Genomic DNA, 4,739 nt, shown 5'->3' with positions numbered 1-4,739 from the left:
GAAAAGAAAAAAAGAGGGCTACATTCCAGGCATATTTAGGTTAAACCAAACCAAAAAATGAGACAATTTCCAGGCATAATTCAATTAAACCCCCCAAAAAATTAGAAGAAAAAAAGGCACAAATAGGTTAAAAAAAAAGTGTCTTTTATTAAGGAACAGCGACGCTGGAAAAGAAGAAGAATGGAGTTTATGTCACAATGTGTGTGTGTGTGTGTGTGTGTGTGTGTGTGTGTGTGTGTGTGTGTGTGTGTGTGTGTGTGTGTGTGTCTGCGTGTATGTGTGCATTGAGGAAAAAGAATAAAAAAAAAGAACATTATAAATTGACCAAGACTGCAGGATATTTTGTCCAGGGTTGTTGCTCATATTCTACGTATACAGTAGAGTTGTACAGTCTGACAGACAAAACCAAAAGCTTCCTGCACCCGTTCGTTAATTACAGTGAGAATGTGTGTGTCGCTCCAGTCCATCAGAGCAAATATCGGATGTGTAGCTGCTGATAGACAAGCAACAAAGAAAAGTTGCTCCATATCAAAAATAACAACAGAATTATTGCTAAATGTAGTTTATTGTCTCTGACAGAAAAAGATGAGATGTTGTTTGGATCAGAAACACTCGTCTCCAGTTTGCTGGTCGCTCCACCATGTTTCCATCACAAACCCTGAAAGCCTGAACAGCTGAGCTGCTGGAGGAACGAGTTTTGTCCTTGAAGAGGCTTCTGCTTTTAATCTGTGTGAGCACAGAGCAAACCCATTCATTCAAAACCTCCTGCGTGATCAAGGAGCTTAAATCACTTCAGTTTATTGAAAGGCAAGAAGCACAATCTGTATTGTGACATTTGGCAAATTCAGTTAACTTTTCATTCGTGTATTTTTCAAGAGTCCACAAGCCAATTCACAGATACGCATGAATTATTGATTTCACGTTTAATGATAGGATGATCAACATTCTGAAACAGGTATCAACTGAAATGACTGGATCAGACTGTGACTGGGTTTTTATTTCAAGCTAGAAAAAAACATGCAGAGATTTAAATTTAAGACGTGAACTCTGGTGGATTAGCTTAAACTTTTCTAATTCTCACGCATTTTTGTGTCATGGGTGCAAGGGTGGAAGGACGCAGGCAGCAGGCATGGTTGGAAAGGGTCTTTTATTCCGAAAACTCAGGAGGTCAGGAACTCAGGAAAAGGCAAACAGAGCTGAGGTGCAGGCAGGGACACGGACGCAGGAAGACAGACGCACAAGGAGCCGACAAGACGCACCAGGAGAGCAGGACTTAAAATAGGGGGGCAGGACAGGTGGAGCACATTAGGGAGATAACGAGACAGACCAGAGGGCGAACAAGAGGAGCAGGCAGGTGACCAGGCAGGAGAACATGAGGGCAGACCAACACAAAACAGGACCCGAGCGCCCCCACATGGGTGCAGGGGCACAGGGCGTGACATTTTGTGGTAAAGGTGTGTACATTTTTGTGGTTTTTGCAATGATTAAAGTTGCTGAACACATTAAATACATTCCCTTTCACATCTATGTCTTCTTCTGCAGAGAAACGTCCAACGGGATGCTGTTCTGTGAACTCCACTGACGCTGTTTTGTAGTTTTAGATCACTTTGTCTTATATATCCCTTTCAACTACAAATCACATTTCACTGGTCAAGCTGCTACGAATTTCTCCTGTATTTTACGTTTTCTATTCAGTCTCTTTGTTACCTAAAAAACATTTCATTGCCTGATATTTCTGATAAACAGTTTACTCCTTCTTGTAGTCCTCCAGTTTCAGCTTCTCCGTGTTGTTGCTGATGAACGCCGGGCCGTTGCTCGCCTGCACTTTGTCGAAGAACTTGAAGTCGGCCACGTAGCGGCCGCTGGGCGTGCTGAACAGCACCGGCTTAAACTCGTAGCCTCACAGGATCTCCTGCGGGACGTAGGAGGTGCGGCTCTGACACGTGGCCGCCGTGGGCTCCATGGTGGCGTTGAGGGTGACGAGCAGCTCGAAGTCGCGGGTGAGCCGGTTCTCCGCCGTCAGGCCGGACAGGGGGCTGCGCTCGTCCAGGACGTGGTAGAAGGTGAGAGGCAGGATGAGGAACGGGCTCTCGCCGCTGGAGTCCATGTGGAAGTCCACCGAGCTCTCCTCCTCCGTCACGTTGGACTGGAACAGCTTCCCCGTCAGCTGGCACTGGATGAGCAGGCTCTAACTCATGTTGGCCACCCTCAGCATCAGGCACAGCTGGCCCCGGCGCCGGCACACCACCGCCGACTGGCTGAACTTGATGGCCTCCGCCCGCTTCTTGGGCCGCGCCAGCTTGGCCAGGAAGGCGCCGGTGATGAAGATCTCGGCCAGGCCGGTGATGACGAGCTGGGCCACCGGGGTGAAGATGGCCAGCGGGCGCTCCTCGGAGATGCAGCGGAAACCGTAGCCGATGGCGGTCTGAGACTCCAGCGAGAAGAGGAAGGCCCCTGTCAGCGTCTCCACGTTCAGAACGCAGGGCGTGTGGTTGGAGCTCAGGCCCGGCTCGAAGTCGCCGTTCCCCATGCCGATGAAGTAGAAGATGACCCCGAAGATGAACCAGGTCATGATGAAGGTGGAGGCGAACAGGGTGAGCTTGTAGCGCCACTTCATGTCCACCGCCGTGGTCCAGATGTCGTGCAGGTGCAGCTTCACCATGCCCTCCACGTTGTCGATGCGCACGTTGTTGTGGCCGTCCTTGTTGACGATCCTCCTCAGGACCGCCGACTTCCTGCCTGCCATGCTGCTCCCAGTCAGAGGAAGATGAATGAACGGAGGTTTGGCTTCGGCTTCAGCCACAGACGAGCTGACGGAGCAAGAAGAGGAGGAGGAGCGTTGGACCTTCGTTTGAATGATGCACACAAGCTTAAAATCTGAACAGGAATAGGTTTAGAATTCCTCACCAAGCTGTTGAATTTAATATGAAAGGCACGTCTCAGTTACAAAGCTACAAAGAAATATTGTTTCTATAAAATGCATTCAAGTAAATGTGAAGGTCACCATTTGGACAGTGTTTCCGTCTTTTACACTGATCTCATGAGCTGGGTGTTACAGAGACGATCTAATCGATTGTCTTCGGGAGGAGGTTCCTCCACCCTCAAACAGCTTGACCAACTCCACACCTGCTCTGTCTCGTGCCAAATAATCAAATGTTTTTCAGATGCTTTAATATTAGTGTTTATTGTAACACTGAAGCATATTTTCTCCATTTAGTTTGTTTCCACTGCAATCACAGGGAATTCTGTTCTAAAATGTGTTTTTTAACAAAATGATCTTTTTTTGATCCTGATCATTAATCAGTAATTAAATAACAAGAAGTTCTGACAGGAAAAGACGTCCTCCAACCCTGAGAGTTGAATTTTCCACTGATAATCTGATTTAATGACCGTTTTATCACACATTAGTCTTTATTACTGTTACGTTGTTTGTTAGTATGCCAAAATTGCACAATCAAGGAAGACCAAAGTGTATACTGACTGCAGTTCACCTTGAAACTAGGACTACCTTCAGATCTTCTGGAAATACGAAGAGTTGAATGAAGTTGTTGTATGAAAATACAGAATTGGTGGATTAATTTTTGCACAGAGCCGTCACGGCGTCCACATCCCGACAGGACAAAGCGACTCTTGACACAGCTCTCTTTCTGTGTCACAGACACATGAAGTCCAGGATGAGCAGACATTCAATGAAACACTGAGAAACAAAGTCAGAAAGCAGCAAGAAAACCAGCCAGAAAGGAATAATAATAATAATAATAATACATTTTATTTGTATAGTGCTTTTCAAGACACTCAAAGTCGCTTCACAATACAAAAAGATAAATAAAACACAGCAGCATAAAATCAACAAAAGAAAAAAAACAACATCAAATGCAATTCTGAACAGGTGGGTTTTGAGTTTTTTCTTGAAGGTGGGGGGTCGGAGCAGTCACGGAGAGGTTGGGGCAGTGAGTTCCAGAGGGTGGGGGCGGCGATGGAGAAGGCTCTGTCTCCCCAGGTTGGGAGCCTGGTCCTACACGGCAGGGACAGCAGGTTGGAGGTGGAGGAGCGGAGGGAGCGAGATGGAGTGTGGAGGTGGAGCAGGTCTGGGAGGGATGGAGGGGCCAGATTATGGAGAGCTTTGAAGGTGATCAGGAGGAGTTTGAAGTGGAGCGCTGAGGGACGGGGAGCCAGTGGAGCTGGTGGAGGACAGGGGTGATGTGTTCACAGAAGCGGGTGTGGGTGAGGAGGCGGGCAGCGGAGTTTTGAATGTACTGTAGTTTATTGAGAGTTTTGGATGGTGTACCGTAAAGAATGTTGTTGCAGTAGTCGATTCTGGAAGTGATGAAAGCATGGACTAAAGTTTCAGCAGCAGAGAAGGAGAGTGATGGGCGGAGTCGAGCTGTATTTTTGAGGTGGAAGAATGCAGTCCGGGTTATGCGTTTGATGTGGGGGTCAAATGATAGAGTGGGGTCGAGGAGAACACCGAGGTTGCGGATCAGCGAGGATGGAGTGAGTGTAGAGTTATCAAAATTTAAGGTGAACTGTTGTGCGGATTTGGTGATGTTGTGAGGACCGATGATGATGATGATGTCTGTTTTGTCACTGTTTAGTTTGAGAAAGTTGTGATTCATCCATATTTTGATGTCTGTGAGGCACTGGGTGAGGGGGGGTGGATGTTGGGGTGTATGGATGTGGTGGAGATGTAAAGTTGTATGTCGTCAGCGTAGCAGTGGAAGCGGAGACCGTGACGACGG

The 4,739-nt window shown here is 47.3% G+C and overlaps 1 pseudogene; it reads right to left on the bottom strand.

Moving 5' to 3' along the window:
* Window positions 1–1,747: 1,747 nt before the first annotated feature.
* LOC115392173 (ATP-sensitive inward rectifier potassium channel 15-like) lies at window positions 1,748–2,774 on the bottom strand (annotated as a pseudogene).
* Window positions 2,775–4,739: the final 1,965 nt, after the last annotated feature.

This window comes from Salarias fasciatus, chromosome 7 (genome assembly GCF_902148845.1).
Source record: "Salarias fasciatus chromosome 7, fSalaFa1.1, whole genome shotgun sequence".
Taxonomy (NCBI): domain Eukaryota; kingdom Metazoa; phylum Chordata; class Actinopteri; order Blenniiformes; family Blenniidae; genus Salarias; species Salarias fasciatus.
This window is presented reverse-complemented; position numbering and strand designations above follow the sequence as displayed.